Here is a 10175-nt window from a genome sequence, read left to right as displayed (position 1 = left end):
CCTTCTAGAATCTGGAATCAGGGTTTCACACTAGCAACACAGGCTACCATCTTTAAAATGGCTGCAGAGCCATGGAGAAGGTGGGGTAATGTGAAGTAAACACTACAAAGCTTTCCTACCATTTCAAGTTTGCTTACTTTTTGATTCACCACATTTTGTTTTCATTGTTATAAAACTTTGGCTGTTTGCCAGTGTCTGACAAAATTTGTTTTAACAACTTCTGCTTAATTTTCAGTGTTACTGTGGAGAGACAGGTGCTTGGAGCTGCCTACTTCACCATTTTTTGATGCTTTATCCTCAACATCTTGAAAAAATCTTGTCTAGAATTCCACCCTTCTGTTTTTCATTCACTCTCTCATTAATACATAAGACTTCCTTATTCTCCATATCTTCACTGTCACACCCACTCAGCAATACAAAACCTTAAATGAACCCAAACATCTATCTTGTCTTACCTTTGTTGGAACTTTCTCACCCACCTGGATAAAATTACACAGCCAGTCATACTGGTTCTAGTCCAGATTTGTGATCACCAATTGCAAGTGGATTTTCCACTATGCTAAACAATCATACAATATGGATCACATGTCAGTAAATCTTTTCAATTTATGCAAGAACTCTTCTGAGCCTGTTCATTTCTCCTGAAACTTTTGACCATGGGCTCTTGTTTGCCTCTTCACTCTTAAAAGATCACTCTAGGCCGGGCGCGGTGGCTCAAGCCTGTAATCCCAGCACTTTGGGAGGCCGAGGCGGGCGGATCACGAGGTCAGGAGATCGAGACCATCCTGGCTAACACGGTGAAACCCCGTCTCCACTAAAAATACAAAAAATTAGCCGGGCAAGGTGGCGGACGCCTGTAGTCCCAGCTACTCGGGAGGCTGAGGCAGGAGAATGGCATGAACCCGGGAGGCGGAGCTTGCAGTGAGCTGAGATCCGGCCACTGCACTCCAGCCTGGGTGACAGAGCGAGACTCTGTCTCAGAAAAAAAAAAAAAAAAAAGATCACTCTATCTCATATCTCAAGGATCAGTAAAGGTCATTGTATGGGAAATCTCTTAACATCCTCTAGGATGTAGGAATTACACTTCATCTGAATATCTCCTTATCCTCTCTCCCATTGCAATGGAAGAGGATTTCTCACTCTGACCAAAGGCCAATGCCTACAACTCTGTACCAGATCCCATTTTTCTCTACCTTATCAGGAAATGTCTTCTGTCATTCATCTCTTTGCGCTTCATTATTCTCTGTCTCTTTTCTATACCTGTTCCCTCTAATCAGCACTTAAAGAAGCTCAATTCTCTCTCATCATTTAAATAAATAACAAAGATCAATAAGCAAGATCATGCCATTATAAGAACATCTTTTATCAGGTGTGGTGGCCAAGTGGTAAGGCATTGGTCTCGTATAATCACATCTTTCTCCTCCACTGTTTCAAAAATGTTACCTAGGTTTGGATTTTCTACTTTAAAAATATTTATATTTTTCCTTCTACAATTAATACATGAGTCAATATAATTTTATGTTTAAATTTTAAACAAAACAATTAAATCTGTTAATCCTTCCGGACTATCCATTATGCATGCCACCTTCTACCCCTCCAACCATATGTAACCACTCTTGTTAGTTTAGTATGTCTCCTACACACCATTTTTCCCAAGCCTGTACATACATTTAGATGTATAATTAGACATAGCCATACTTTTCTGAAGGGTATTTTTAACAGTAATAGCATCCTTGGGAGTACACATGTAATGGCCACAATAATGCTCCTTGCAAAACTCTGCCTATAGAGAGTGTAATTGACAAAAGACGTCAGCTGCTGTGCTTGTAAATGCATTTCTGTGTTGGTGTCGAAGGCAAATGTCTCATTGGCTTATCTGAGCCAGTGACCAAGTGTGGCAGGGACTTGTTCTTTTTTTCTTATTTTTTACATTTTTATGTATTTACTTTTATAGATTTAGGGGGTACAAGTGCAGTTTTGTTACATGGATATGTTGCATAGTGATGAAGTATGGACTTTTAGTGTAATGTCACCTGAATAATGTATGCTGTACTCAGTAGGTAATTTATCATACCACACCCTGCTTTCACCCTCCAATCTTTCTGAGTCTCCAGTGTCTAGTATTCCAGGCTTTATGTCCATGTGTACACATTTTTTAGCTCCCACTAATATATGGACATTTGGTATTTGACTTTCTGAGTTATTTCACTTAAGATAATGGCGTCCATTTCCATCCAGATTTACACAAAAGACATAATTTTATGTTTTTTCATGGCTAAGTGGTATTCCATCACATTTTCTTCATCCAGTTGTCCATTGATGGACAAGTTAGGTTGATTTCATGTCTTTGCTATAGTGCTGTCAAAAACATATGTGTGCAGAGGTCTTTTTTAATATAATAACTTATCTTCCTTTGAGTAGCTATCCAGTAGTGGGCTTGCTAGATTGAATGGCAGTTCTATTTTTAGCTCTTTGAGAAATTGCCATACTGCTTTCCTTAGAGACTGTACAAATTTATATTCCTACCAACAGTGTATAAATGTTCCCTTTTCTCCCCATCCTCACCAACATCTGTTATTTGTTGACTTTTTAATAATAGCCATTCTGACTAGTGTCAGATGGTATCTCATAGTTTTAATTTGTATTTCTCTGATAATTAGTGATGCTGGGCTTTTTCATATATTTGTTAGCCACTTGTATGTCTTCTTTTGTAAAAGGTCTGCTCACATTTTAATGGTTTTTTTCCATTGTTGAATTGTCAAAGTTCCTTGTAGATAATGGGTATTAGTCCTTTGTCAAATGCATGGTTGCAAATATTTTGTCCCATTCTTTAGGTTGTCTTTTCACTCTGATCATTATTTCTTTTGCTTGGTTTAGCTATTTGGCTTAATTAAATCCCACGTGTCTATTTTTCTTATGGTTTCATTTGCTTCTGGGGTCTCAGTCATGAATTATTTGCCTAGGCCAATGTCCAGAAGAGTTTTTCCTAGATTTTATTCTAGAGTTTTCATAGTTTCATGTTGTACATTTAAGCCTTTAATCCATCTTGGTTAATTTTTGTATATGTTGAGAGATAGGAGTCCAGTTTGATTCTTCTGCATGTGGCAATCTAACTTTTCCAGCACCATTTATTGAATAGGGTGTCCTTTCCCTAGTGTATGTTTTTGTCAACTTTGTCAAAGATGAGTTGGCTGAGGGTATGTGGTTTTATTTCTGAGTTATCCATTCTGTTCCACTGATCAATGTGTCTATTTTTATATCAGTACCATACTGTTTTTGTTACTATAGCATTGTATTATAATTTGAAGTCATGTAATATGATGCCTCCAGCTTTGTCCTTGTTGCTTAGGATTGCTCTGGCTATGCAGACTATGTTTTGGTCCCATATGCATTTTAGAGTAATTTTTTCCAATTCTATGAAAAATGACATTGGTATTTTGATAGGAATTGCACTGAATCTGTAGATTGCTTTAGGAAGTATGATCACTGTAACAATATTGATTCTTTCAATTCAGGAACATGGGATATTTTTCCACTTGTTTGTGTCATCTACAATTTCTTTCATCAGTGTTTTATAGTTTTCCTCGTAGAGATCTTTCACCCTTTTGGTTAAATGTATTCCTAGGTATTTTATTTTTTTGTAGCCAATGTAAATGGAATTGACTTCTTAATTGGTTCTCCGCTGATTTTTATTGGTGTTTAGAAATGCTATGGATTTTTGCATGTTTATTTTGTATCCTAAAACTTTACTAAGTTCATTAATCAAATCAAGGAGATTTTGGAGGAGCCCTTAGGGTTTTCTAGGCATAAGATTCCACTTTGGGAAATTCTAAAATTCAAATGGGCTGGTATAAATTTTTTTTTTTTTTTTTTGAGGCGGAGTCTCGCTCTGTTGCCCGGACTGGAGTGCAGTGGCCGGATCTCAGCTCACTGCAAGCTCCGCCTCCGGGTTTACGCCATTCTCCTGCCTCAGCCTCCCGAGTAGCTGGGACTACAGGCGCCCGCCATCTCGCCCGGCTAGTTTTTGTATTTTTAGTAGAGACGGGGTTTCACCGTGTTAGCCAGGATGGTCTCGATCTCCTGACCTCGTGATCCGCCCGTCTCGGCCTCCCAAAGTGCTGGGATTACAGGCTTGAGCCACCGCGCCCGGCCTGGGCTGGTATAAATTTTAAGAAAAAAAGAAGGCACAAAGAGGGAGCTTTAGATTAAAAGTGACTGAAACATATACATTTTAATATGGGCCAATTACACTATAATATTTAATGATGCACACATAAGTGATAAAAGCTTTTAAAATGCATGGAAGTGATAACTTTATAAAATTTAAGATAGTTGTTATTTTTTAAGGGAAAGAGAGTGCTGTAATTGGGATGGGGCACATGTAAAGGCTTCTGGGGTGGCTGGTAAACTTGAATTTCTTGACTTATGTTGGTCACAAGAATGTTCACCTTAAAGTAACTTAATAAGCTAATAAAAATAAGATTTGAAAACAAAAGATTACATCATCAGCAAGCAGAGATAATTTGCCATTATCTTTTCCAATTTGGATACTTTTTATTTCTTTCTCTTGCCTGATTGTGTTGGCTAGGACTTCCAGTGCCATGTTGAATAGGGGGGTGAAAGTAGGCATCTTTGCCTTGTTCCAGTTCTTAGCAAGGATGCTTTCAACCTTTTCCTCTTCAGTGTGATATGTGGTGTTTGCTGTGGGTTTTCATATACAGCTTTCATTACTTTGAGCTATGTTCCTCCTATGCCTAGTTTGTTGAGGATGTATATTATGAAGGGATGTTGAATTTTATCAAATGTTTTCTGGCATCCGTTGAGATGCTTATATGATTTTTGTCTTTAATTTTATTTAAGTCATGAATTACAATTATTGATTTCCATATGTTGAGCATTGTTCATCTCTGGAATAAAATCCATTTGGTTGTTGTATATTATCTTTTTAATGTGCTGTTGGATTCAGTTTGCTAGTCTTTTGTTGAAGATTTTTGCATCTAGCTTCATGAGGGATATTGGTCTGTAGTTTTGTTGTTTTTGTTGCATCCTGGTCTCACTTTGGTATCAGGGTGATACTGGAATCATAAAATGAATTAGGGATATTCCTCTTCCTCATATTTTTAGCACAGTTTCCATAGGATTGGTACCAGTTATTCTTCATATGTCAAGTTGAATTTGGCTGTAGTTCCAGAAAATGGTCCTGTACCATTTTTTGCTGGAAGATTCTTTATGACTGATTCAATCTCACTAGATATTAGTCTGTTAAGGATTCATATTTCTTCCTAGTTTTATCTTGTAAGGTTTTATGTTTCCAGGACTTAACCATTTCCTCTAGGTTTTCTAGTTTGTGAGAATAGAGATGTTCTTTGATCATCTTTTGTATTTCTGTGATATGAGTGGTAATGTCTCATTTTACATTTCTGATTATGCCAATTTGAATCTTCTCTCTTCTCGGTTAGCCTATCAATTTTGTTTACCTTTACAAATAACCAATTTCTCATTTTGTTGACCCTTGGTATATTAGTTGGTTATCTCATTGCTCTAAAGGAATACCTAAGACTGAGTAATTTACAAACAAAGTAGTTTTAATTGGCTCATAATTTTGTAGGCTGTATGGGAAACATAGCAGCATCTGCTTTTGGAGAGGCCTCAGGGAGCTTTTACTCATGGCATTTTAGGCAAAGTAGGAACTGGCATCTTGCATGGCAGGAACAGGACCGAGGGGAAGGGGAGGTGCTACGTACTTTTTAATGACCAGATCTCATGAGAATATGCCCACTATTATGAGAACAGCACCAAAGGGGAAATCTGCCCCCATGATCCAATCACCTCCCACCAGGCCCCACCTCCAACATTGGGATTACAATTTGACATGAGATTTGGGCAGGGACACAGATCCAAACCACATCACCTCACCTCTAGCCCTTCCCAAATCTCATATCCTTCTACATTGTGAAATACAATTATGCCTTCCCAACAGTCCCCCAAAGTCTTAACTTACTCCAGTATTAACTCAAAAATCCACAGTTCGAAGTCTCATCTGAGACAAAGCTAATACCTTCCACTTATGAGCCTGTAAAATAAAAAACAAGTTAGTTACTGCCAAAATGCAATGTCATTGGGTAGATATTCCCATTCCAAAAGGGAGAAATTGGCCAGAAGAAAGGGGCTACAGGGTCCATGCAAGTTTGAAACTCAGCAGGGAAGTCACTAAATCTTAAAATTCCAGAATAATTTCCTTTGACTCCATGTCTCACATCCAGGGCATCCTGGTGCAAGGGGTAGACTCCCAAAGCCTTGGGCAGTTCTACCCTTGGAGCTTCCAAGGATTCAGTCCCCACAGCTGCTTTCACAGGTGGTTTGAGTGCCTACAGCATTTCCAGGTACCGGGTGCAAGCTGTTGGTGGATGTACCATTCTGGGATGTGGAGGACAGTGGTCCTCTTCTCACAGCTCATTAGGCAGTGCCCCATTGGGGACTTTGTGGGGAGGCGACTTCAACCCCACATACATTTTTCCTCCACACTCCCCTAGCATAGGTTCTCCATGAAGGCTCTGCCCCTGCCACAGACTTCTCCCTGGACATCCAAGCTTTTCCATACATCCTCTGAAATCTAGGCGGAGGCTCCCAAGCCTTATGTCTTGCACTGTGTGCACCCACAGGCTTAACACCACATGGAAGCTGTCAAGGCTTATGGTGTACACCCTGTGAAGCAGCAGCTTGAGGTGTACCTGGGCCCCTTTGAGTCACAGCTGGAGCTGGAGCTGGAGCAGATGGGACACAAGGAGCAGTGTCCCAAGGCTGCACAGGATGGTGGGGCCCTGGGCCTGGCCCACAAAACCATTCATTACTCTTGGGCTTCCAGATTTATGATGAGAGAGGCTGCTGTGAAGGTCTCTGAATTGCCTTCAAGGTCTTTTCCCCATTGTTTTTGATATCAGTACTTGACTCTTCTTTACTTACGCAAATTCCCGCAGCCTGCTCCTGCCCTGAAAGTGGGCTTTTCTTTTCTGCAACATGGCCAGGCTGCCAATTTTTCTAACTTTTATGCTCTACTTCCCTTTTAAATGTAAGTTCAAGTTTGAGATCGTTTCTTTGCTCACACATATGAACATAGGTTGTTAGTATCAGCCAGGCCATACCTTGAATGCTTTGCTGCTTACAAATTTATTCTAACAGATACCCTAAGTCATCATTCTCAAGTTCAAAGTTCCACAGATCCCTAGGGCAAAGGCACAATGTCTCCAAATTCTTTGCTAAAACATAACAAAAGTGACTTTTGTTCCAGTTCCCAATATATTCCTCATTTCCATCTGAGACCTTCTCAGCCAGGACTTCACTGTCCATATCACTATCAGCATTTTCGTCATAACCATTCAACAAGTCTCTAAGAAGTACCAAACTTTCCATCATCTGATTCTGAGCCCTCCAAGCTGTTCCAATCTCTGCTCATTACCCAATTACAAAGCTGCTTCCACATTTTCAGGTACCTTTATAGCAATGCCCTTCTCCTTAGTGCCAATTTTCTGCATTAGTCCATTTTCACATTGCTATAAAGAAATACCTGAGACTGAGCAATTTATAAAGAAAAGAAGTTTAATTGGCTCATGATTCTGCAGGCTGTACAGGAAGCATGGCAGCATCTGCTTCTGGGAAGGCCTCAGGAAGCCTTTTACTCATGGTGAAAGGAAAAGTGGGAGCAGGCATCTTACATGGCAGGAGCAGGACCAGGAGAGAGAGGGGAGATGCTACACACTTTAAACAACCAGATTTCACAAGAACTCACTCACTATCATCAGAACAGCACCAAAAGAGAAATCTTCCCCCATGATCCAATCACCTCCCACCAGGCCCCACCTCCAACATTGGGGACTAAAATTTGACATGAGATTTTGGCAGGGATGCAGATCCAAATCATATCACTTCGTATTTTTATTGTTTTCGTTTTCATTTCATTCTGCTCTGATCTTTTTTATTTCTTCTGCTAGCGTTGGGTTTGGTTTGTTTCTTTTTTCTTGATGAGCATTATTCTGGATGAGTGATATCAGATTGTTGAGCTGTGACTTTCCTATTATTTTGATGTAGACGTTCAGCACTGCTTTTGCTTTATCCCAGAGGTTTTGTTATACTGTGCCTCCATTTTCATTCATTACAAAACATTTCAAATTTCTGTCTTAATTTGATCATTGACCCAAAGATCATGCAGAAGCAGGTTGTTTAGTTTTGATGTATTTGTATAGTTTTTCCAGGTCTAGTAGCATCTGCTTTATGAATCTGGGTACCCCAGCATTGAGTGCATATATATTTAGGACTGTTATATCTTCTTCTTGAATTGATCCCTTTATCATCACATAATGAACTTTGTGTTCCTTAGTAACTGTTCCTAATTTAAAGTCCATCTATCTCTAGGCTGCAGTGTAGCTGAGAGCCATGAACAATACCTGTCCCAGAGCTCACTGTCAAAATGGCTATGACGAACTTATTCCATCAGACCAAAACACACAGCCACCAGCTCTCCTGCTCTCCCTGCATGAATGCTGCCACCACATGTAAGAGGTTGGGAGGCACCTTTCATGCAGCTTGGTGGCCTCACTGCCTGTAGGAGGACGTATCTTTCATAGAAGGAGCAGGACCTAGCATTTGCCCCTAGCAGCCCCAGAAATGCTGTCCCCCAGCATGCCCAGGTCAATTTCCCATGGAAGCAGCCATGGTTCTGTCTGTACCAGTAGAGGGGAGGAGAGGAGAAGTGCCCCTCTCCCTGCCTTGGCTTGAGCACTGAGGCCACTTGGCTGCTGCAATGAAACTACACTCCTCCTTTGCAGAGTGTAGCACAGCCCCTGTGTCTCTGCTGGAAGTGACACCATCCCTGAGAGCTCACAAGTAAGGAGCTCTTGTGCACTGGAAAATGCATGAGCTGCTTCCTTTGTCCCAAAAATTGTTCCCTCGCTGCATTACACTCTCCCTTCCCTTATAAGCACCAGTCCAAAGGCTAGACCACTGAAAATTCTGTAGCTCCCCTGGGTCTGGCCACCCCTGTGCCACTGTGGCAATCCGTGTGGGCCCTGGGGAATGGCTGTGGAAGGGGGTGGTTCCTGTAATGTGGACAGACAGAGGCTGAGGTTCCCTGGGCAGAAAATGCTCCCCTGAGGACTATGCCTGTAGTATGGCACCTGCAGCCACAGTTCTGGTCCTGGGGAGGGAGAGCAATGGGGAGGGAGTTGGTAGTGTGGTATAAAGACCTCAAGCAATCCCCAAATCACCACCAACATTAGTGTTTGGGCCCATATGGGCAGAGGAACTCTCTTACGGTTTGGATACCAGTGGTCTGCCACAGAGCCAAGAGGACTCAGATCATTCCAACCTACCACTTTGATGAAATGTCAAGTCGCTTGGGATGCCTAGACAATCCCTGCCAGCCTCTTGCTACCTTCTTTTTCTGTGCCCCAGCTTATTCCCATTAGTTTTCCACTAGGCTACAATACTTTCCCCTTGATAGTTTATTCAAGTTATGATTATTCACATGTGACTTTGGTTCTTCTTTCTGAGGATAACTGTTGTCCAATATTTCTAGTAAGCCATCTTGGACCTATCCTGGAACTTGTTCTTGAGGAATAATTATTCTTGAGAGACATAGAACTTAGTTCTGAGAACCAACTAATGACTGAAGACTTCCTGAGGACTTTTCCAAACATTTCATAGACTACAGGGTAGTCTAATACACTTCCACTCAAATTTCTCTCTATCCTCTCAGGCTCAGATTTGCTTCATGATTGATGATTTCCTCAGCTTTACATTAACCCCTCCATATTTTCCTCATACAAACATCTCCCCTTTTAAATACTTACATGTTTAATACAGCCTTCTTGTCTGCTTCTTGAAAGATTCAAATAGTACAAGGACTGGTTTGGAAAACAGGTGCAAAGATAGGATTTGGAACTGGCTCGTCTACTTCTCTGCAGGCAAAGAGGATGGCATCTTTATTCATGGGTGGGGCACATAACACAAGATGATGGCTCAAAGCACAAATGATTCTAAAGATTTCGACTGTGGTGACTCGGGCACATATTCCTATTCAGAGGAACACTGTGATAGGTACAGTGATGCTGATATCTGGAAACTATTGGTAGGAATATGTCTATGAAGAAAGTGTAATTGGCTGGTAATTGCTCAGTTGT

This window comes from Trachypithecus francoisi, unplaced genomic scaffold, assembly GCF_009764315.1.
Source record: "Trachypithecus francoisi isolate TF-2019V2 unplaced genomic scaffold, Tfra_2.0 Lachesis_group6, whole genome shotgun sequence".
NCBI lineage: Eukaryota > Metazoa > Chordata > Mammalia > Primates > Cercopithecidae > Trachypithecus > Trachypithecus francoisi.
This window is presented reverse-complemented; position numbering follows the sequence as displayed.